A 24,624-nucleotide genomic window follows, 5' to 3' on the forward strand; every position below is an offset into this window, starting at 1 on the left:
TTAGTTAGGGAGTTATAAAAGGCACTGGCCCCAGCCAGGCTTTCTCTTCTATAAGTGTGCTTTATAGTGGATACAACTATATGACGTAGAAATACGCTCAGATTTTATTTTAAAAGATCATTTTCTTCAGTATAATATAAAATGGTCTTGGAAGCAGGCAGCAAGCCTAAATGCAACTTCAAACTGTAACGATATACTTATTTTTAACATTGTTTATTTTAAAATACATGCATTTTAGTTATATATCATTTTGTAAGTAACACCTCAAGTAAATGTGTAAGCTTTAGAACACAGCTTACAGAGTTGGTTTATATAATTAGTTGATATTGTTTTGCTTAAAGAGATTTTCTTTGACACTGGGGCTATAGTAAAATCCCATCTCCTGCCCTGTCTTTAATCCTGTGGATTAAACTAAAATGCGTTTCACCACAGGCTTTTAAATTATGCATTTTAGAAGACACGGGCATTAAAGAACTATTAGGTGTTCCAACTTCTCCAATAGTGAACGAGCTCTGTGATATTCTCAGCCTGGAGTAGCTCTGACTGGCTCAGAAATGAGCATTTGCTTCCCCAGGGAGATGTCTGCTAGAAGAGGCTGATCCTTGCTGCGTTGCCCGGGTCAGGTGGAGTCTTTGGGACATGGCTAGACCAATGACCTTTCAACTTTCTGTGTCCCTGGAAGTATTGTTTATTAATTGGATTGTGTATTTAACTTAACTCAGTTTCATATAAAAGATGACATTAACATAAATTAAATTTCAGAATCGTGTGCCATACATGTCAGGGATAAGGAAAAGTATATATGGGGGAGTATTTTAAATTGTAAAAAAAAATTAAGCAATGAAAAAATTATGATGAGTATAGTATCTATTTGAAAATAGATAGTTGAAAACATATTTTTTCACTGCCAAGTCTTTTTCTTAGCAGCTCCTGCCAAGGGATAAGCTTTGGGGTAGTAAAAGTTTTATGTGAAAACTTTCAATAAACATTCAATTTCCCTTCATGTTGATTTCAAGAGCCAAGAATCTCATTTTACATGTATGGTATGTACTGGGTTACCATTTACATTTTCAAAGTTTGTATTACATTTACATGCCGTGGACTGCCCATAGTCATGCTGTGGCCTAGGCAAAGGTCACAGATTGGTTATCTCCACCACGTGGATCTCCAGGATTGAACTCAGATCATCAGGGTTGGTGGCGGTTGCCTTTTCTCACTGAGTTGTGACTCCCTCCCCATTTACATGCTTACTTATGACCTATGAACCTCTGAGTGGCATGGAGCAGGGAGAATGAACTTAGGTTACCATTCTACCGAGGCCAGACACTCACTCAGAGAAGAGATCCAGTTAATCTTCAAAAAAACATACACAATTTTGTCCCTGCCCTCTCTGTAGTTCCACCAAAACTGTGTGTAAGCTGGAGAGCTAAGGGACAAAACGTGCCCTGTCCCCCAGCCTCTTGGGTCTCTACAGAAGGACACACTGATCCTCAAGCAAGGCAGAATTATCCACTAAACAAATTCTAAATTGGGCAAATATTGAATCAAAGAATATGGGGGACACTACAAGTACATAAACCAGAGAAGAAAAGCTCAGAGACCAGTGCTGGCAGAGGCACACACAGAAATAGGAAATGGATGGTTTGGATACAATGTTAGCATTCTGTATCCAGTCTGTCACAGTTTCCCACAGAGCTGTTTGTTTGTGCCAATATTGACTAGGTACTCCCCTGAGGTTGGTTGGCCGATTTGTTGGAAAGGGAGAAAGATCATTCTAAAACAGTAAATTGCTTTGGGGAGGATTAGATCTCAATCCCACGTCATTAATAAATGCCGCTATCTTTATCCAACACACGGCATACATTCCATATTACCAGAATTCTATTAATCTGGCCAGCCATCCATATGGTTAGACTGTCAGCCCGCCACTTGCACATCGACACACTGTTTGCTTCACGGAAGCTGGTGCCACAAGGAGGCTGAGAATAATTTTGAGCTCTGGGGGGAAGAAAGGTGATAGAGCATACATGTCATGAAAATAGAAGGGGGAACTATGGGGAAAGGACAGAAACAGCAAGAGGGTGCAGAGCAGGTAAGCAGAAAGTGAAGACAAAACAGAAAAAAGAAAAAACAGTTCTAATGCTGGCCCATGTCTACTGGAGACAAGGCACTTGGGTTTGCCTTGTGTGGGTATCATAAAACTGTTAGTGCCTTCTATCATATAATGGAGCAGAAATACAGCTGAGATGGGATTCGGGTAAGGATTGGGATGTGATGCACGCAATTTATTTTCCCCTTCCTGTGACTACAGCAGACATTACTAATTGATCTTTCCTTCCAAAACTGGTGAGAATCCATCTCTAGACAGCCGTTATTGACACTCGATAAGTTATTTGAAACCTCGGTATCAGTCTTTCTTGCACCAAAAAGTAGAAAATACTAAGGATAGCATGTACAGTGGTTTTAATGAAAAAGGGCTCACGGGGAGTGGTATAACGAAGAGTGAGTTGACTATTAGGAGGAGTGGCCTTGTTGGAGGAAGTGTGTCACAGAGGATGGGGTTTGGGTTTTCAGAAGCCCAAGCCAAGCCCAATTGCACTCTTTCTTCCTTCTGCCTGCCAGTCTGGATGTAGAACTCTCAGCTGCCTCTCTAGTACCATATCTGCCTGTGTGCCACCCTACTTCCCACCTCTGAACCCATAGACAAACCCCATTCAGTGTTTTCCTTTATAAAACTTGCCACGGTCATGGTGTCTCTTCCCCACAATAAAATCCTAGCTGAGACAGAAGTAGAACAGGAGAATCAAGGAAGCCTCCTGGGCTCTTATGGTAGACTAACATCATAAAGTTACTTCTCTGTGCTAATGGAAACTGAAGTTGTGGGAAAGAGAAGATGGGAGGACATGTAGAAATGTTGATATATTAATCCTTTACCCGATGAAGAAGAATGCCGCGTGAGTGCCAGTTACCAAGGTGGCTGCCACAATGACCCAGGGAAACTGAAGACCTCTACTATAGGCGACCCTGACATTATTAAACTGGACCTAACTAGTATGTATTGTGTGTCATCATCCATGCTTGGTAGAGATTCCCTCTTGGCTAAGTTTTGTAGTGGGCATAAAAGAATCTGGACATTTTAATGCCCATGATATTGGAGTTACTATAACCAATGATTTTAGTTAAAAATACAACATCTTCCTTTTGTCAGCATTGCACAGCAAGGGACGTGTGTGTGTGTGTGTGTGTGTGTGTGTGTGTGTGTGTGTGTGTGTGTGTTTATAGTCAATCAGCAGCCAGCTGAGACTAGATCTTAAGCATTGCATTCTCCACTGCATTGCCCCCAGCAGCCACTCAGCCCGGCCTTGTGCACCTACCTGTGTATTTCTGGATTCACTGGAAGCAGCAGAAAAGAGAAGGGGGAGGGTGGCCAGCATCTGCCCCTTGATGGTCCTTGACCAGGACACGGATGTTCCGAGGAAAAGGAAGGGAATAAAAACCAGAAAATGAGTGGATGCTGAAATTCCTGTTCTGTTTTCACGATGTAGTTTTCACTTATTTCTCGGTATGAAAAACTTGGACTTTTCTCTTGAAAAATTGTTCTGCGTTAGACTACTATGAGCATTGTTTTAGAGATGTAGGTGACACATCAAAAAATCACATTCACTTAAACGCGCCATTCATCCTCAAAATATGATAAAAGTTTTTGTAGTCAGCAAATGAGAGGTTATTTAAAATGCTATTTAAAGTGATACTGTTGTTTTGATGGAGTGCCTTATATTTTAAAAGCTGACATATTTTTCAGAGTAAGGAAATTGCACTGGAGAAAGGCATATAAGAGTGTGTGCACAGTGAACGGTTAAGAATACATCCGCTAGGGTGAACATTGGGCACTTGAAACTTTGTGCTCTGCTTTTAAAACTGGTCACCTGGACAGAGCGGTTCTGTCTAGTCAACCCCTGTCATTAATTTTTGAGTTGAAATGTATTGTCTACTTCGCCTTGAGCCTGGGGAGTGGACATGGATATTTGAGTTTAGCCTAGAGCACTGTGGAAAGAGGTGGAGTAAAATCTCTAGAACTCTGTGTATCGAGTGGCCTCCAGCAAGGAGTTGGGGTTATAATGGTTCCGAAGCTTAGACCAGTATTGCAAGTGTCCAAGAGAATGGAAAATAACTCTAAAAATGATTGACAGGTTCTATAAAGTAGACTTCCACTGCCAGTCATCTAAATATGATTCATTAATCATCCTATAAGCACTTGACAGCTGACTGACAATAACAGATTCTCCCCCCAGAGAAAGCTACGTAGAAACTTAAGAGCAGCTTATTAATGTTGATGGTATTTAAGCTGGATGCTATGCATCACACAGAAGGCAGATAGCTCCTTGCCGCCTGGCATAATTGATTCCAGCAGACCTTGTTACCACCGCGCATTGCAGGCTTCTGATGCTGTCCCAATTACAGAGGGCTGATTGGCTTTACAAGAGAAGAGGAAAGAAAAGGGAAGACACTTCTGATTTAAATCACACAAATCATTAAGAAGAGACTTTTATTAAAAAAAAAGATTTCAATTTTTTTTCCAACCTGAGAACTTCAATAGTCTGGATATAAAAACACTGTCAAGTGAGTGGTAGAAACTCTGCACCTGTCACAGTGTTGCAGACCTCAGGCCTTTGTTGGCTGTGTTCGGATGTCTTCTACAGCAGGGGCTCCTGCTCCTGAGGCTAGATACATTGTTTCCTGAGAAAGCCCAAAAGAGGAAGAAAAGTCAAATAAAGCACAAGATAAGAATGTAAAGGGTTTAGCAGTTACAACTTGTTAATAAGAAACCTGCAGGTCAAGATTAAAACAGAGACTGAAGGAACACCCATTCAGAGCCTGCCCCACATGTGGCCCATACATATACAGCCACCCAATTAGACAAGATGGATGAAGCAAAGAAGTGCAGACCGACAGGAGCCGGATGTAGATCGCTCCTGAGAGACACAGCCAGAATACAGCAAATACAGAGGCGAATGCCAGCAGCAAACCACTGAACTGAGAATAGGTCCCCTGTTGAAGGAATCAGAGAAAGAACTGGAAGAGCTTGAAGGGGCTCGAGACCCCAAAAGTACAACAATGCCAAGCAACCAGAGGTTCCAGGGACTAAGCCACTACCTAAAGACTATACATGGGCTGACCCTGGACTCTGACCTCATAGGTAGCAATGAATATCCTAGTAAGAGCACCAGTGGAAGGGGAAGCCCTGGGTCCTGCTAAGACTGAACCCCCAGTGAACTAGTCTATGGGGGGAGGGCGGCAATGCGGGGAGGGTTGGGAGGGGAACACCCATAAGGAAGGGGAGGGGGGAGGGGGATGTTTGCCCGGAAACCGGGAAAGGGAATAACACTCGAAATGTATATAAGAAATACTCAAGTTAATAAAAAAAAAAAAAAAAAAGAAAGAAACCTGCAGGTCAACCTGGGGAAGACGCCAAGTCACCCACCCCATCACCAGGTTTTGAAATTTACACAAAAACACACTATGACTTTTAGAATTTTAGAATTTTAGAATGACCATTAATGCTGCCTAAGAAGACCCTGAGTCTCAGAGTCTCAGTCTCTCTCTCTCTCTCTCTCTCTCTCTCTCTCTCTCTCTCTCTCTCTCCCTCCCTCCTCCCCTCCCTCCCTCCCTCCCTCCCTCCCCCTCTCTGTCTCTTTCTGTCTTTCTCTGTGTCTCTCTGTCTCTCTCACTGTATCTCTGTCTCCCTCTCCCTCTCCCTCTCTATTTCTCTGACATCTTCCACTCTCCATCATACCGTCCCCTCTGCTTCCACATTTCTCCCCTCGCTCTCTGGATTCCTGAATAAATTCTAATGCGTCTAGAGCTAGGGTGTACATCCTAGTTTCAGATTTGGCCATTGGACAGCAAAAGCTGAATGAGTCAGCTGTCTCTCAGGTGGTGGTATTTCCTCTCTCCAGGACTGTTTCATGTACACAGACACAGATGTTCTGGTCAGTCAGTATTGTTAATGTTAGGATTGGCTTTGGTGTAACTATTGTGTGTTTAGAACTGGATTTTTTTTTTCAAATACACGTAATCTGGCCATGATCGAAGCAACAGTTAAGAATTAAGACTGAGAAATTTTTGCCATGGAAAGGGATTGTTAAAGATAATTGGGGGGAGGGTGGTAATGGGGGGAGGATGGGGAGGGGAATACCTATGCAGAAGGGGAGGGGGAGGGGTTAGGGGGATGTTGGCCCGGAAACTGGGAAAGGGAATAACAATCGAAATGTAAATAAGAAATACTCAAGTTAATAAAGATGAAAAAAAAGATAATCTAACTCTTTAGTTCAATCATAGGTATAAATCAATTACGGGCACTCTAAAATAGCATGTTAAAAATGAATTTCCATAACTGTGAAAAGCAAATGTGTGTGTGGAATGTCGAATCCACTCGGCTCACCCTCTCCTAGTGAAGGGCATCAAGTTGGTCTCCCCATATATATCCAGCTTGCCGACTGCTGCTTGGGAATTCATTATTTCATACTAATCGATTGGACTTGGGTTAAATATATTTACTCTTACAGTAATTGTTTCTTGCTGTTTTCATGTCTCAATGCGATAGAAAAGAGGTGTACCCTATTGGGGAAATAAAATACAAAAGGCACTCCTACATTAACCTCTACAGGGAAACTCGACAGTATTTATGGTTGTAATACATGGGTCTATGGACAAGAGATGAGGAGTCTCTCCTAAAGCCATACCAAATAAAGAGATATTTTAGTGACACCGATCCAATCCAATCGTTGCAAGTTCAGATTGTTATTTTACAAATCTGAAAATCAAAGTCTTCATGCTTCACATTTAAGAGTATAGCTAATGCTATTTGATTTAGAGGAATTGCTTTTTACACCCTTTTGTGTTTTGTGATATACATACTCCAAGGGATAATATACGTTCTCATCTCATCAGCCTCATCGAATATACCTACTTTTTCCTTGAGTGGTTTTCTTATGAATTTTTTTAAGCAACTGATTTAATGTACATAGCTCCTCCCTCAACAGAAAGTGCAGAGCCCAGCAAGGGCTGTTAAGGACCCTCTGAGCGTATTGTTTTATGAGTAGCTGATTCTCATTACACTTAGTCAGCTTCCCCTAGGTGCAGAAAATATGGGTCAAGTCCTATTTCTGTGGCCTTATTAAGTCAGATAGCATTTTCAACCATCTACAGCATTGTTTTCAAGAAACCTTCCCCAAAGATGTTTTTAAAAGCCACTTTTCCCTGTATTTTGCCTGATTGTTTTCCTACAAAACCTCCGAATGTTTAGTCTACTCCGTTGTAAGCATTTTGCATCTTGCCAATTAAAACGCTAGCCTCTTGGCCCCAGCTTCCTTCCCCAGCTTCACGGGAGCGTCTGTTTTCACCACATTCTTGTGTAGTTTAACTGGAAATGCCAGTCAGTAATGATGGATCACACTTTCAGACAAGAGCCTAGACCCTGATTCGGCACTCCACACGCATTTGCCATTTTGATTAATGAACATGAATCAGGGGTGACAATTCACATTTGTGAGTGGATGGAAAGAATTATTAGGAATGCACACGGGGAAGCTGAGGCTCCTGCTCCTACTACAACTGCAGGGAAAACAAACATGGCGCTCGGAGTACCTCTTGCCTGTCACCAGGGGACATCTGGGGTGGAAAATAAAGCCCACTCTGCCCGTGCCCTCTTTCATTATCTTGGACTCGTGAAAGACCTTCACGAGTGAATGCAATGGAGGCACCAAGTGATCCTGGAACATCGTTTCGGTGCTTAGACACACTCACAGAGGCCAATTCCTGTTGCTACCAAGTAATGAGGTCCCATTAATAGTTGTGTGAAATAGAATGGTTTCACGCATTGAAGTGTATTCTCTTAACTCACATAACCAATACAAGTTAAGTATTTCCTTGGTGACTAGTCCATGAATTCTACTTTTCTTTTCTTTCCTTTTCACCAGTATTACCTTCAGTGACACAAGCTCATCAATGAATAACCCCTTTTAATGTTGAAGCTATTGTAACAGTGTGTATTTGACAAATAAGTCAAACGTCATTTCCTAGTAATACCTCCTTTTCTTTGCCTCTGAACACCACCGGCCCAAGTGGGGATTATTAATGTATTTCTTAGGTGGAATGCATACAATGTATAATCCATCAGCCTTATGTATCCATTCTAACTGGCCTGCTGGACGTTTACTGCTGTTTGGTTGGTTTTATATTGTCATTATGGTTTTTGGTTTACTTGTTGTTTTAGATAGGTCTCGCCATGTAGCCCCAGTTAGCCTGAAATTGCTATGGAGACCACAATATCCTTCAACTCAGAGGTAACACCTACTTCTGCCTCCCAATATTAATTTTAAAATATCTTAAATATAATGGCTTCGTCACTGCACTAAAGGAGTATTGAATCTCTGCAATTATGTGAAACCATTTGAAAGGGCTAAGGATCTCATTGCCTCCACAAGTATCCACCAGGTCTCCCTGCTTTCTTTATCTCCCCAGCCTGAAGCTACACTGTGCAGTAAGTGTTGTCACTCTACGGGTAAAAACCTAGGTCTGAGTTCCAAGAACATGTACCAACAATACCAGAAAACTTTTACGACTTTCTACCACTTTGAAAGTTATGAAATATTTGAGTCATTCTCAGACTTTGTCTTCTAACTTTATTTTATCTAATTTCCTTAGAAAGTGGCCCATTTTGTGTTTCCATAGTGATGGTTTGCATATGCTTGACCCACGGAGTGGCACTGTTAGAAGGTGTGGCCTTGTTGGAGGAAGTGTGTCACTGTGGGGTGGGCTCGGAGACCCTCCTCCTAGCTGCATGAGGATGCTCAGTCTGTTCCTGGCTTCCTTCGGGTGAAGATGTAGAACTCAGCTCCTCCTGCACCATGCCTGCCTGGATGCTGTCCTGCTCCTGCCTTGATGAAAACAGACTGAACCTCTGAACCTGTAAGCCAGCCCCAATAAGACCCTAACTATGACATCCATTGTGGCTGATTTAAAGGCACCCGTAGGGAATCCCTAGTAGAGTAGGTTAAATTGGCATCCATAGCCCACCAGGTGCTGTTGGATGGTCATCTGAATTTCCAAGAGTCTCATTAAAGTGTCAAAGGAAAGAGGGAGAAATGAACGTTTGTCATATCAAAATGTTAGTATTATCCTCAACCGATATGTGCCTCGTTTTGTGGTCCAACCTGAAGCGAGCACTGACGTCGAATGACGGCGTGTTTGGTTTAATGTCAGTCCTTGAATGTAGAGTACAATGAGACAGTGTACTGGGTGCTATGGATACACATGAGAGAGTGGGTGTCTACTTGTAAGGTCGTTTTGATTTGAGAAGGAATTCAATGCAGGAAGAGCACGGGAAGGAGAGTAATGGGAATAAGTGTCAAAGGAGATGCTAACGAAAGCAAAGCTCAGAAACACAGAGAAGGACAGGGCGAGCACAGGATGGAGAAGCATGGAGTAGCGTGTAGATCAGAAACTGAAGGAACCTCCCCTGCACATGAGTCACATGACAAGGATGGGCAAAGGATGCAGAGTGACGCTCACGAGGAGCTCTTATGACTGGAGTGAACACATTGGTCTGCGAACATTCCAATGAAAAGAGAGGGACAACTATACACAGAAATAACAAATGTAGGATTTTTCTAGGATGCCTAAAGAGGCACGAATGTAAAATTACATTTTATGGAATATTTCGTCAGGACCACCAGCAAAAGTACGGTAGATTTTAATACATGTCTGACTGCAGTAGGAAGCAATTAGGTTTGTACATCTGGCTGTTACGTTTACCTTTGGTAAAGCAGGTGCCAGAGAACTAGGTCAGCAGATTGTCTGTGAGGTCATCCCACTGCTCCCATCATTTCTGCTGATGAGTCAATGTCTAAAATCCAAGTCCACAAAGATGAGCATAGTCATCACCCACAGAGCCTGAAGCTTGCCTTGCCATTTCTATGTTTCGTCATAAAGGAGACCTTGCCTCCTTATACATGGAACATAGCTTCGAAGTCAAGTTCATACAACCCTGCATTTTTCTTCTTTTAATTTCCAAATAGAATAACTGCCTCTCTAGTAAGCGGTGAAATAAATTGTAACCGCTTGTCAGAATGCAGCTCCTCCTAGTGAGTGTCTATAGAACTAACATTCTCCTCTTAGGAAAAGTTAGCATTTTTTTCTTAGTATTTAATAATATTTAGTAATAATGGTTTTGGGCATGGTATACTTGAAACGTTTTGCCTCCTATGTTCTTTACTACAGAATATTTGTGATAACCGATCCTTTTAAAGCTAAGACTTCAAGGCAGATGACCAATGGAAATGTAGAGAATGGATAACTGCCGATGGAAAGCCCTTCAATGCTGAACGTGTTCTTATAGTTAATGAATATCCTCTAGTGTAAACCAGATAGGAAGATTCCCCTGGGCTTGAAATAGTTCAGACTATTTCAGAACTACATTCAGCTGTGAAGACTCTCAGGACCACTCTTTGAACAACACATACAGCGTGTTTGGGAGTCGCTTCTGTCTTCTCCACCTGCTGGCTCCAAGTCTCCAAGGAAACTGGAACAAAAAACATCTTGAAGCAGCCCAGAGGCTCTTCAGATGACTCCACTTACAATGTTCCCTTATATTTTGGCAACTCTGTCTTGTTAAAAAACCAGCATTTTCTGGCCCTCATCCTGCCTTCTATAACCAGACAGTATACGGTTCTAATTCCTGAAGACATTTACGGTTAGTTTCCTTCTAGCTTTACTATGTCTCCGGACTAGCCGTTAGAAAAACAAGGCAGGCAAAAGTGCCAAATCCAGCCACCATTTGCAAAGCCTCTTGCTGAATTTGTATACACACAAAGGAAATGCTAGCCGGCCATTCCATTCAGCCCGCTAATAAGTGGGAACTGATTCTTGATCCCATGTTTACCTGAAAACATGTCTCTGCAATGTCTCATGTCTCTGGAATGTATATTACATGGAACTATGCCTGAGAATGAAGTGCCCATATTTTAGTGATGAGAAAACTTACAGGATCAGAATGACTCCAGAAAATGGAGGGTGGTGTGCTTGAAGACAGCCACCCAGAACACCATGCTGTGCATGTCTCTAAATAGCCTGACTTAGATTTAAGAACACACATTTCACATGGTTTGCCCATTATACAAATTATCATTCTCCCTATGAGGGCTGTCTTGGTTTTCTTCACAGTATTTATCACCTGCTCTACATTCACCCCTCTGCCTGAAGAACTTTACTAGAATATAAATCCTGATGTTATTAGTTCGCTCTGCCAAAATTTTAAATGCTCTTCTCTTCCATGCAAAATGATGTTTGGCCAGGTCTTTGTCACAACCTTGACATGAGTAGAGGAATGACTGTCAGAGAGATAGGAGGTACCATCCCTTCCGACACACATCTTCCCCACGCTCTGTGCTGGCATCGTACTGACTGCGTCTCTGGTGTTATGTGTCTCTCCCCCAAAATGTATTATAGAGATCTTAATAATGAAATCTAAAAATAATTGCATATAAGGCTGTAGACATATAGTAAGTGAAGGAGATGAGATTGAATGCACTCAAAAACTGTAAGGCTAGGAGTAAGTTTTACTGTTAGATTAAGGATCCCAGTACTACAAATAAAGGAGACTTTATTGGAAAAAAATAGAACATACTTGAGACTAAGGAAATGATGTTTGGGAAATGTATAGGCTTGTGTGGAGATTGAAGAAGACCTCAGAGAGATGTGGGAGTTAGAGTAGACTAGGAGAACTCATGCGTGTCTTGAGGGTACAGGTTCTTGGGGATACAGCTTATTGGTTTCTTTCTTGGTCGGTGCGTTTGCCTATAAGCAATTCTGTAGTTGTTACCAAGGATGCTTTAATAGTCTGATGAGCCTAGGACACTTTTGAAGTCGAAACTGTGTAAAATACTTCTTAGAGGGATAGGATGTTGAATCAATAAAGTTGGATTTCCTTTACTCAAAAAAGTCCTTAGAAGGGAGGCAAAAAGCAACCCTTAAACATTCCAATGGTTTGTGATCCTCCTAAGACACACTGGTATACCGTTTCTCTGTGGAGTTAAACTTGGAGAAGAGACACCTGTGTAGTGAGACTGGATCTGAGACAAGTAAATGGTAGCCACCAAAATATCTATTTTATATAGACTAAGCTGCTCTTTCCCATTTTAACGGCTTTCCTTAGCAAGGCCATAGTGAATAAAGGATGGTGTTTAAGGAATGACCTCACATCTGGGTGACCTGGCCTTACTCTGTGTTCAACGTCTACCATAGTCTGTTATGTGTTTCTAAAGTATCCTGTTGTAGAAAATTTAATCCCAATCTGGGATTTCTTCCCTGCCTTGATTATTCTGTTCCCTGATAAAAGACACACACACAAATTATATTTACATTAAGCCTCGATCGGTACAAAAGCTTGGCAGGTATCTATCCTCTGTGCTATTAGAATCTACTTCCTGTGGATAAGGCCAAGCTATCACTTACTATGTTTCATCTGGGCTGCTCTTAACTCCAATTGGCCAGCCCTCAAGGCCATGTCTTCTTGACTCCTAACCCATGGCATCTCTCTCTTCCTCCTTTGCCTCCTTTCCCCCACTCATGGTTCTTTTCCAACCCCAAGCCCTGGATCCTAAACCCCACCTATGCCTCTTCTGCCAAGCTATTGGCTGTTGACATCTTCATTTACGAATCAGAAATAACTTGGGGACAGAGTCACATAGTGTTGCTTGGGTCTGTATCCTCACTCTATGTCTTGGGGGTCCGCAGTCAATATTATTATAAACAGCAAGACCAAACCTCAACCATATCCATCAAACAGTATCCAACAAATTTATGGGAAATGCCTTGACCATGACTCATCAAACCAAAGGCCTCTAGCGCTAATTATTACCCTGCCGGAAAATAAGGCAGAATATCTCCTGTGCAGCTGTGTGAGTCTCTCTCTCTCTCTCTCTCTCTCTCTCTCTCTCTCTCTCTCTCTCTCTCTCTCTCTGTGTGTGTGTGTGTGTGTGTGTGTGTGTGTGTGTGTGTGTGTGTGAAAAAATCACCACAAAACATAGCATCTATTGTCCAATGAAGACAGTTCTTGGGCAGAAATGGGAGCTGCCCAAAACCCACCCATGGATAGTGTTAGTCTTGATAAATCATAGTTCTTGGCTTTTGGGACTCTCAATAGTCTGTTCTCCTTTATTTCATAAATGCTCTTCTCTGGTTGTTACTGTGACAAATATGCCAGAAGAAAGTGTTATCAATGGGAATCTCAGTGTGGGCCTATGCAAACTGCAACCCACTCATAATTTCCTTAGTATCGGCACATTGCTAAAATGAAGCTTGTTTTGAAGATGTTCATTCCCAGCAACAATGTACAACCCTTTCCCTTGTCATCTTCTAAGATTCAACCCCATCAGTTCAGCTGAACAATAAGCATCACGAAATCTCCACAGTGAGAGGGAAGAGGTTGAAACTTTCCAGCCTGAAGCCAGCAGATGGCAGAAGCGACCAAGCAGCCGAGACAGGACCTGAAGCCCTGCTTCCCACAGCGAAGCTTTTTCTCTCTCATGGAGTTTTAGCAGAGGTATAATGCCAAATGTATAAAATCTGCTGCCCCTTACTACAGGTGCTTGCTGGAAATACTGTGGGTAGGAAGGCGGGGTGCGGGCCACGGCTCAGAGGCAGGGCCCGCACCGTCTTCCCCACTGCGGGACGGCGCGGCTTTCACTGTGAAACACTGTAGGCTCAGCAGCTCAGGCAGCCTCCAAGTATGGCGTCAACAAGCAGATGGCCCGTGTCCTCTTCCCAGTCTCGTGTTCACCTGACGCTCAGCATGGCGAGAGCTTCCCTGGTCCAGTTGGGAAGTGGGATGCCAGCTCTGAAGAGTCCTCAGGGACCATCAGCTGTGCTGGCTTTAGTTAATAATACTTGGGGGGACAACCAAGGGGCTTTGCTGCTCTTTGGTTTAAAGGAAAGCAGTGTGTATAGAGCAAATGGGCTTCTCTTAGGTGGGAGAGCCGCGGATAGAATTCACATATGGATGGAGATGAGCTCTTCTCACGTCTGGGAGAAGGGGAGATAATTTATGTGAGCAAGTGGAAAGTAATATGAAATAAAAGGGATATTAGTTAGACACGTTAGGCCTCAGCAAGGAATTTAAGGTTAATGGCTTCCATCTGATCTAAAGCCAATTATGCTAATCGTTCTCCTAGATGGAAAAGCCACAGCCATAAGTCAACATCTACCCTTGGCACTCTGTGTTTGCGTGGACACCAGAAGGATGCTTTGGCTCTAATTTTCTGGCTATGCCCAAATGTATCATTCCCCTCCCTTTTGTTTTACGTGTGACCTGTTTGGTAATAAGACTGAATGACTGGGTAGTCCTATATGCTGATGTTTAGGCTATATTCAGATGTCTTAAAAGAAAACTAAACACAGAGTGCCACAGAAAGAAAAGTTATCATTTCATGCTGGTTTGATGTTTTTAATCAAATGAAAAGAGACATTTTAATTCTTACAGGCAGGAAGTTAATGACTGTGGCAGGCTGGTGTTCACAGTCTGCTAAGCCAACAGTTTATTCACTTTATAAATGGCTGCCTTCTGATATTATATGAAGAGAGCAGAGATACATATGCTATAGTATAAAGCATTATTTTCCCTGTACTTTTTCAGAACCTGGCCAGTCTGGCTAGTCAGTCATGACCCCTGGAGAAATCGTCTTTTATTGACAAAGTCTTACCAGTCAGAATCCCACACCTGATTCAACTTTAGACCTTCTCAGTTTATCCCACAGAAGCTCTTCTTCCTGAAACTTTCTAGAAACCCTGGGCAAATGCTCTTTGTCTCCCAACTCTGTCTCGAGAAATTCAATTCTGTGAACCTCTAATTCTAAATGTCACCAACATATAGATTCAGATGATGGGCTCAGATTTGTTCAGGATGCCAGATGTCCCTGTCTGCTGTGGTGATCCAGTTTAACTTTTGAATGTGGGCATGGGAGCTCTAACTTCTATTAGTCTAATAGCTGAAACAGAAAAAGAAACATTCGATGTGAGCTCCCTGGCACACATGTAACATGTGTGTCTGGTTAACTTTGCCTGGCTGCATGTGCACAGTTTACGTGTTTGTATATGGAGGGTGGAGAATGGGATGTTTATAGGTCCCAGGACTGGTGGTGTGTCCACATCCTCAATCTCTCATAGTTAAAGTCAGCCTAACACCTATGACCTAAGGCTTCCTAGGTACAAGATAAAACTTCCAAACGAGAAGGAATCCTCGGGTTCTCTACCACTCTAGATTACTTGAGAATAATAACCAAAGAAAAAATAAAATATTATATCTAGGAGCTAGAGAGATGGCCTGGCGGTTTAAGAGCAGTGGCTGCTCTCCCAGAGGTCCTGAGTTCAATTCCCAGCACCCACATGGTAGCTCACAGCCATCTGTAAAGGCATTTAATGCTTTCTTTCCACATGCAGGTGTACGTGCAACAGAGAACTCAGACATTAAATAAGTAAACAAATAAATAAATAAATAAATTTGTACCTAGCTTTGTTGGCTTTATTTGGTTCTCAGAGTCTGCAGTCTTTTAAAAAAGAAATCTCAGAAGCTGAAGCACCTTGGATAATTTGCAAACTGCACTGAGGAGCAAATGCTCACTTTGTCCCCAAGGACCCTTTACGGCGGCAAAAGGAAAGGTCACTTGGCCACTTTTATTAAGTTCACTGGGGTCTCTTTGGGAATCTATAGAGAAGCTTTAGGGGTTCGGTTGGCTTCTGTTTTCCTTGGGTGAGTCATTACGTCCTGGCGTGACAGAATGTGTGGACCTAGCTCTGGTCTGTGTGAAATAAGATTCTAAAACAAAGGAACAAGAGCTAAAAAAAAAAAATTTGGTATGAAACTTATTACCGCTTTCAAGTGAACACTAATAATTTGTGCACGGGAAAAGAGAATTTTGGAAACAAAAGAATAGGAGGTATTAAGACCAGCGTTGAGACCCGACTGGGCAGTGACTATTTGCAAAAGCCTCACAAATATTGACAATGTTTTTCCATCATGACTCAGCACAGCTGCCATCCTGGTGGGTAGAAAGCAACAGCGTGAGGCCAAGTGTCTGGTTCTAGGACAGATTAGGAGAAAGATATTGATAGCTCAAAGGGATCTCCCATCATGCGTAAGGACACTGTAGTATCAGTAGATGAGGGCCAGCCACGCATCTTCCGGTAGCTGAGAAGCAATGTTGTTTAAAACGTCCACCAGCTTATACTGACCCTGGTCTGTCTGGCCAGATGAGCCCAGACGCTAAAGCTGTCCTGGGTATGATGGTACCTTTGTGTGGGATGAGGGAAAGGTTGCACAAATAGCATTTTCTCTCAGTGGGTAATATCTGCACCAAGAATAGAAAAAGCAGATGTTCTGGTGTTCACTGGGAGTCTGCTTGAAGTCTTCTGTTGTTTGCAGAAGCCCCTCAAGAGTAATGTAAGGCAATGGATCTGGACTTCTGGTGTTGGGTGGGTCTGACGGACCTAGTGACCTGATCCGATGGCTGCTTACACCTTCAAATATGTAGCTGATTCAGTACTTTTTCTTTCTTTTTTTTGGTAGTTTTTCTTCCTCTAGTTCATTGGTAATGACATTGGATTTTATTTCCTAAGTCCGACGATTTCCCCAGCTTAGGCATAAAACCACAGGAAGGTAGCCTTGGTATCTGTTTCGTTACAGCTCAATGTTTCCAATGACTTGGAGCAACAACAGCATATTTTTGGTGCTGTGAAATGAAAAAGGGTCATTATATCCAAACATTAAGTCTTTAGAAGAAAAATCTCATGTATAAATTTGCATTTTAAACTCCAGAAAGGGCACTTGGAATAATAGACTTAAATTAGGAGACAAATTTGTGATCTAATTGGGGTTCTTCTAGACACATAGCCTGGCACAGACATAACATGGGCTAAGATGTCTAACGTGTGATTGAAGCAGTTAACCTGAGAGTTCTTGATGTCTAAAAAACAACTTGGCCTTATTAAGAGTATCAATTACCCTTAAATTAGCTTTTATTCATTACAGCTCAACTACTGTTTTTACATAGGACAGCAAAGGGGATTGCTAATCGCATCGTAAGACCTGAGTATCATGTGTCTATGCAGCCTGACTAATGTAAAAAAGTAAGTTGCAAATTAAAAGCTGCATAAAATACGGGAATCCACAGGAAGATCAAGGCTTCATCTCAAAATGTGTTTGCAGAATGGGGCATTTCACCATCAGAGGCAACAGAAACCAACCAAAATAGTAGAAAATGGCAAAATCCTCCTTCACAAATCCATTCCGCCATTCTTTTTGGGGGGGCCCTGCACATCACTCAGAGCTGCTGTTCAGTGTGTAGAACGCCCTGGTCCTCCCAATTGCAGTGGAAAATTTTGTCTCCCTGGGGGCTTTCCCTCAAGTGTCTCCTTCATGCAGTGCTGACATTTCTGCAAATCTCCTCTAAATATTATGAGAGATAGAAGCGACGTTTTATTTGCCATGCTAGCTATGACTTAGCACTGTCCGAGCAGCCCCTTTGAGCTTTATTGAAGCCTGTCGACAGCCTTCAGCAATAACGTTCGCTCCGCCTGCCGCAGTGTGATGTATTGATATGTATATAACAATATGTTATAAATTGAAATAAAATATGCATTTTTCCCTAATTTATCAGCATTATGATGGCACAGAAAAGGCAGCTTATGAATAACACAGAGCTCTTCAGCAGGCATTATGTACTGTTGGTGATAAACGCAGCCTCTCCCCTGGTCTGCCAGGAGAGTTGTAAAGCAGACCGCATTAGTTCAGCCCCGTGGTAATAAATCATTTTCGTGTGGCAGTAGGCTCCGGCTAACTTTTACTCTGAGGCCTGAAAGAACAGTGCGCCATAAGGCCCTGGATGTTTTCTGAAGTGTTTAGACTAGCTCCAGATCCCCTGGGTAAAGTTGTGAGTGAGCGGCACGCTTAGATAACAAGTGGTAGCAATTCTCAGGTATCGATAGCGTTATGTCTCTTGTTGTTTTATTGCCTGTAGTGGAAGATTTTGTCCTAATTGGAGAGCTAGCTCCCCTCCATGTCTCTATTTGCAATATGGCGTGGTGTCTCCTTAAAAAAAAATGGACCTTGGGCCGTGATCCGAAGCACCTGCTCTTCGCGCCGCCCCTGATCTCTCAGCTCTCATTGCAGGGATGAGAAATCAATGGGTTCTTACCGTTAGTTCATCCTCTTGAAAGATACAGATGCCCCTCCAGGAACTACTTGTCTTGAAGCCATGATGGCCACCAGTTCATTGGAGGTGTTTCAAACAGTGACAAGCTGGCCTTATTAATAACAAGTCTCAGTTAATTATACATATATGATCTGAGGAAATGCATTCCAATTTTTTTTTAACGATCAAAGCCACCTGCATGTATTAATGTCCCTTCAGCAGGGACAGTGGTTTGAGCATGCATGGAAGAGGCCGGTTTGCATTGTTTTGCCTGAGCACATGCATATGACCTTTAACATGAAATCTTCTCACGTGATCAAATAAAAATGATCGGAATGGAGATGGTAAGAAACACTTCATGGGGAAGTGGTTCAACGTTTAAGAGCACTGACTGATCTTCCAAAGGTTCTGAGTTCAATTTCCAGCAACCACATGGTGGCTCATAACCATCTGTAATGGGATCTGATGCCCTCTTCTGGTGTGTCTGAAGACAGCTACAGTGGACTCACATTAAATAACAAAATAAATAAATCTTTGAAAAAGAAGAAAAAAAAACAAAAGAAAGACTTAATGGAGAATAACTGTTGTCCATAATGAGCTTAGGTAGATATTTCATTTTTGTCCTTAATTTCTTGACTTGCAGCCATGTAAGTTAATTGTAAGAAAGCACATCAGATGTTCGCTGATGCACAGCACAATTTTCCAAACCTTTGCAGTGTGGGCTCAAATGCTCATATATCAGAATCATGTCGATCCACAAGTCCTAAAGAAAACACTGATTGAATATGCCTCCTGTATCTTTCACTGAGCTGTAAATAGCTTGCCCTATAACTGAAGCTTGTTTTAAAACTTTGAACATATTAAAGTTATAAGACCATAAATAGAGTGCATTTTAGCCTACCGATCTACTAACCTATATACGACGGGGCTGAACTTTTTAAAGAAAGGCTCCTGAACTTGTCCTAAAGCTGATTCAGACTGAACGAGGTGGTAAGCAACAGTCAGGCCCATCACTCCTGTCTGTAGCTGCAATACAGAGGCAGAGACGGCTAGGAGATGCACACCAGTTGATCTGTATGAAGATTCCCTTCTAGACCACACCAGGTTCATCTTATTTGGAGGTAAATAGCTCACAAGCTTGAGGTCCTTGTGCATCCCACCTCAAATGGCTTCCATGGCCTTTATTCTGCACCAGCAGGCCCTCTATTCAGCTTCCACAAAAGAGATGGCCTCAGCCCCATATGGGACTAGAAAAGCATGGGGCACTTTGATGACAATTTTGAAGACAGATACCTCCTATTTATCTCTGGGTGAGAGAGGGTGGATACAAAAACAATATAAAGCCCTTTTCCCAGGGCCTACCTTGACCTTTAGAAAGTAGACCTTGAGGGAGAAAACTGACTTTAGAAGACAAACTGGAGTTCCTGTCTAGTTATGAAGAAGCTAGGAATTTTGATACCAAGTCGATCAATGGAAAACACGAGACTGTCTGTATGTCCGGAGAAGGGAGAACAGCCAGTTTTAGACTCTCCGCTGGGTTCATGGGCAGCTGGAGATGGTGGCATTTTAGATTCATTGTGCTTTGTAATGGGATCTTCTTTGTTACTGGGAGTGAAAGGGAATGAGAGGTGAAGCCCACCACACAGCTTTTCATGCACAGGTTCTTAAGGGAACCAATGAAGTACATAACATTCAAAGGCAATTTTTCATCTAGGACATGGAAATACCAAAGCTGGTCACTCTGTGCTATAATACTTCAAAGTAAAGGTAAATAGGTCATAGATTATCACGTTTTCTATGAAATTCTTTTTCCTCATTTTACTTAGGAAAACATAACATGGATAGAAAATTCCTTCACATATAGAGGTAGGCTTAGATTCTTTTAAAACTTACTTTTAATAAGGGTTTTTAAATGCTTTAATGTCCCTTCTGGTCCACCACCTATAAGAGGTAGTAGAAAGGAAATTTTAATAGAGCAAAACGGGATGTGGATGAGTTTAGAAACATTTCTTTGGAGCAAATCCAATTCGTGCTGTCAGGATATCAGCAGTTCAGTTCCCACGAAGCAGCAGAAGCAGCTTGACCCACTCGTAAACACCAATTATAAATCAGCAACATCAGGACTCACAAACCCCCACTCAGGAATCTGCAATGGCAAGGCGATCCAGAAGAACCTGCATGGCTCTGCCAATCAGCTCAAATCCTGGAAGTGGCAAGAAGCCTGCGGACACTTCTCTCAATGAAGTCACACTGAACAATGGCCAGCAAAGAATGGTAAGGTGTACCAATACCACCCACCATCACCAGCAAAGAGCAGCATCAGCAAAGCCCAACAATGATCACCAAAGACTGGCAAGGCATACCAATGCCACCCAGCCTTGTCCCTTGGCTGCTGTCTACTGGTCGAGATTTATATCCTTTCCAAACATCACGTGTTCTCTCAAGCATCCTTTCTGGCAAAACATCCCATGCCCTTTCACTAGGCTGCCTCCAGATAAACAACATGTTTCTGTTCTTAGCAAAACATATTCCCCAGCCCCCCCCCATTTGTCTGTATCAGCAAAAACATCCTCTCTTAAGAAAGACAGTTTCCAGAAAAGTATCATATGACACATCTGAGTATCTCAAGAAACCAGAAATTTTTACTTCATGTGTGTGTGTATGTGTGTGTCTGTGTGTCTGTGTCTGTGTGTTTGTATAAAAGATCAACTTTATAGAATATATCATTCTTTTCTCTTTTGTATGATAAAGCTACCTAACAAGAGAGACTTAAGACAGAGAGTTGGGGCTGGGGATTTAGCTCAGTGGTAGAGCGCTTACCTAGGAAGTGCAAGGCCCCAGATTCGGTCCCCAGCTCCGAAAAAAATGAACCAAAAAAAAAAAAAAAAGACAGAGAGTTATTTTGGGTTATGGCTTAGGAAAGTGGTTCTTTACCTTTCTTATACTACAGCTCTTTAATGAAGTGTCACATGTTGTGCTGACCCCCAATCATTACCTTTCTACTTCATAACTGCCATTTTGCTACTGCTGTGAATCATAATGTAAATATCTGTGTTCTTGATGGCCTTAGGCAACTCCTGTGAAAAGGAGGTTGCTTGTCCCCAAGAGGTCATGCTCCATACAGGTTGAGAACCATTGGTTTAGAGGGATATTATCTGCCACAGCAGTGAGTTCTGATGTCATGGACATCAGGTACTCAATCACATGTTGTATCCATAATCAGGAAGCCGAGGGTAATGAATACTCAACTTACTTTTGCCTTTCAATTCAGTCCATGGATGCTGCCACCCAGAGCAAAGGTGGGCTCTCACACCTCAATTCACTTGACCTAGAATCTGCCTCCAGAATAGCTCCGAGATTTGACTCCCAGGAGATACTAACTCCTGTTGAGTTGAGAACTGATACCGATTCTTACACAGGAGTTGCTTCATATGCAGTTCTTAGAGTACACCCAAAATTGTGGATAAAACCATGAGCATTTCAACCTGGGGAAATAAGTCTATTAAAACCTGTAAACCTCGGTAGTGACATCACTAGGATAAAAGAGTTCCTGAAACAAGTGAAAAACTGATGTTTTCCAGAGGCCGAGAAAACAGATTTCAAATGAGGGAATACCTATCATTCTTATAGTTCTTCCCAGGGTCACTGGTCTCCTGAGCCTGGCATGAATATTCTTGGACCCCTTATTTTTGTTCCTAAGACATATACTTCTCTAATTTAACACAGTGTGATTCACATCTTTCAATTTATATGAGGGTATGGTACTAGAAATGACTCAATGGCCTGTGCTAGGCAAGCACTCTACTGCGGAACATGCAAAAGGATCCTTTTCATCTTGAGACAGATCACAGCAATTTTCCCCATCTGTAATCCAAGTTAGCCTTGAACATGTTCTCCAGCAGCGGCCTTTTGATTAACTCATTAAACAGTTTTAGAATTGCATATTTATCTCTCCGTGCCTATTGGACAAAGCATTAGCTTAAACGAAAGAATAAATAGACTCTGTTTTTAGGAAATGAGATAGATTTTATTTGTATCCAAAGTTACTCTTTCACATCCCCCAATTGACCTCAAGGACTATGAACTCTGCAATGAGAGTTTAAAACCTTGTCAAGATTTCTAAATGTGTTGTTAAAAGCAGTCTGTAATGGTCTTTCCACAGATCTGGTATAAAGGAGTCATTTTGTTGCTATTCTAGGAGCATTGTGGACATAGAAGTGCTGGACAGTTTCTCAGAAATCTGTGATAAGAAACATCACCATTTGAAAAACTTACTTGCCAAGCATGCATAAGCCTTGGGTTCCTTTACAGAACCCCATAAACATGTAGTTCCAGCACTGATTAGGTAAAAAGATGGGATTGAAAGGTTAAGCACATCCTTGGCTATCTAGTAAATTTAGGGCCAGTACTGGCTACTTGAAATCCTGTCAAAAAAGAAAAGAAAAAGAGCAAGAATATACTTTAAGTGACTAGACTAAGAAATTTACAGGCTTGCCTCACATGCTGAGCCTTTGCAAGCATGACAGTGATTTTGGTACAACCAGACCTGGAGTTCTTTCAGTTCTTGACTGTATATGTGATGAGACTTTTACTCCAACTGTCTCTGTAAGTTCACCATCTGTTCATTGGCAATAATAGTTCTCAGGTTCACCATTTGATTTGAACATGCTTAATTTTTTTCTTTATTTATGTCCTATAAGGGAATTATTTATTCTGAGTCTCCAGAAGTCAGGGTAAGGCTATACATGCACTATGTTGTGCACTATAATGATGCCTCCATGAAGACACCAATATGTCTATGATACGTGCAAGGAGGAGCCATTCCCTCAAACATGGTGCCTTGCTGAGTTTCAGTATAGGAGCTCTGAGTGGCACACTTGGGAGGAAGCCAAGACCTATAAGGAGTCTGTAGGCTAAAGAGGTCTTAAGCTCATCTATGTGGTTTTGTAGAGCAGCTCATCAGTAAGCAGACAAGCACAAAAAGCAAAGCATGAATGTTGGAAGTTAGCAGAACGTATTTGTCAGGGATGATGGCTCTTAGGCACCAAAGAGATACCATCCCTAGCTGCAGTGGGGGAAACTGCAGGCTACAGGACACAAAAAGAAATATGCAGAATTGATATCACTGAAGAGATTTCAGAAAACTCCAGCTGAGTGTTCCAAACTCCTTAGCATGAAGGAAAATGTGTTCTGGGTCCTGGTCTTCAGGAACCCAGTGTGTGAGGTACTGGTCCCTCTGCCACTGGAGGGTTTTCTCAACGGTTGTTGATTCTAGCTTCCTAATGATGGAGTAGACATCAGTGGGGAGTGGGAAGGGATGATGCAAAGCTCTCACCAACTGTTTTCTATCAAGGCCTGGAAAAAGTATGAATAGTTTCCACCCACATTTCATCAGCCAAAAGTTGGCTACAGAGCCCCCACGTTCATGCAAAATACCAAAGATGTCTTCATGGTACTTACACACAGTTACCTACCTGTCTGTGCTTCAACAATGCTTGATCATAGCCGTGAAAGCATGGCTACTGTCTTCCCCCTTCTCAACCCCTGCAGTTCTGTTCTACTACCTTTCCTTCTCTCCTGGCGTGACTACACGACCAGTGGCTTCTCTCCACCTAATTAGACATTGCTGAGAGTACATATCTTGGCAAACTGTCAGATACCATGAGGAGGGGGGTACTTCTGTTCTTCTCCTGTTTGGGGGAAGTAAACCATGAATGCATGGACCCAGTACATTGTAATCCATACAGCACAAACAATTCATTTTGGCCAAGGGAAACCACCCTGGAAATTACCAGACGATATACCATGGATTATTTAGTGGAATGGCTGAAGGTGTTTTCAGTAAAATGCAGTGTATGCTGTATTCCCTGATCCCATTTGTCCTCTTAAAATTAATTTCTGTAGTGCTCCACAGTTACCTGCTTAATTATTCATTCGAGATGTCGCCGAGAATGATGCAGTAGTCCAAAACAAAGCCAGTAAAACACGCTTCTAACGCTAACTCTCAAAGCAGGAGAACATGATCGGTGCAAAGAAGCAAGAACCTGCCCACCGCCCCCCCCCAGCTGCACCGTGCAACGATCAAGCGTTTCTTGAATTAATGTGAGGGTGTTTGCATAAATATGCTCAGAGAGTTTGGGACTCTCGCTATAGTTCGCAACCGTAGAGTGTGTGTTTCACAGGCGAAGTGTTCAGTTTAGCATCCGATGCCCTGAAATAACTTCCACTTCTGTTTGTGTGTGGTGCTGTAGAAGGGGGAGGAGCTTTAGAATCGTAGCCTTGGCATATTTGCTGAGCAGGCTTCTTGCCATCTTAAAGACTATTCCTTGGGTGTAAACTGTGCTTCACCAAGTAGCTGTGTATATGTAGCAAACAGCTG

The 24,624-nt window shown here is 42.3% G+C and overlaps 1 protein-coding gene and 2 long non-coding RNA genes across 7 annotated transcripts in view; 1 reads left to right on the forward strand and 2 right to left on the reverse strand.

Annotated features, from left to right (window-relative positions):
* Pdzrn4 (PDZ domain containing RING finger 4) overlaps positions 1–24,624 on the forward strand; it is a 348,064-nt gene that overhangs the window by 38,359 nt on the left and 285,081 nt on the right. The window lies entirely within an intron of this gene.
* LOC148004936 (uncharacterized) overlaps positions 1–24,624 on the reverse strand; it is a 56,379-nt gene that overhangs the window by 23,960 nt on the left and 7,795 nt on the right. Inside the window, exons 2-3 of one of the 3 annotated variants that reach the window (XR_015625893.1) lie at positions 4,643–4,737; positions 3,375–3,450 (exon numbers count right to left, since the gene is read on the reverse strand). The exons of 1 other annotated variant lie outside the window; for it this stretch is intronic. This is a non-coding gene — a long non-coding RNA (uncharacterized LOC148004936). The remainder of the gene's footprint in view (positions 1–3,374; positions 3,451–4,642; positions 4,738–24,624) is intronic. One more of the 3 variants, XR_015625894.1, reaches the window with a different exon arrangement.
* LOC148004937 (uncharacterized) lies at positions 14,488–18,777 on the reverse strand. Its single transcript, XR_015625895.1, has 2 exons — positions 18,249–18,777; positions 14,488–16,784 (listed from the first exon to the last, which is right to left on the reverse strand). It is a non-coding gene; the product is annotated as an uncharacterized LOC148004937 (long non-coding RNA).

This window comes from Rattus norvegicus, chromosome 7, assembly GCF_021556685.1.
Source record: "Rattus norvegicus strain SHRSP/BbbUtx chromosome 7, alternate assembly SHRSP_T2T, whole genome shotgun sequence".
NCBI classification, from domain to species: domain Eukaryota; kingdom Metazoa; phylum Chordata; class Mammalia; order Rodentia; family Muridae; genus Rattus; species Rattus norvegicus.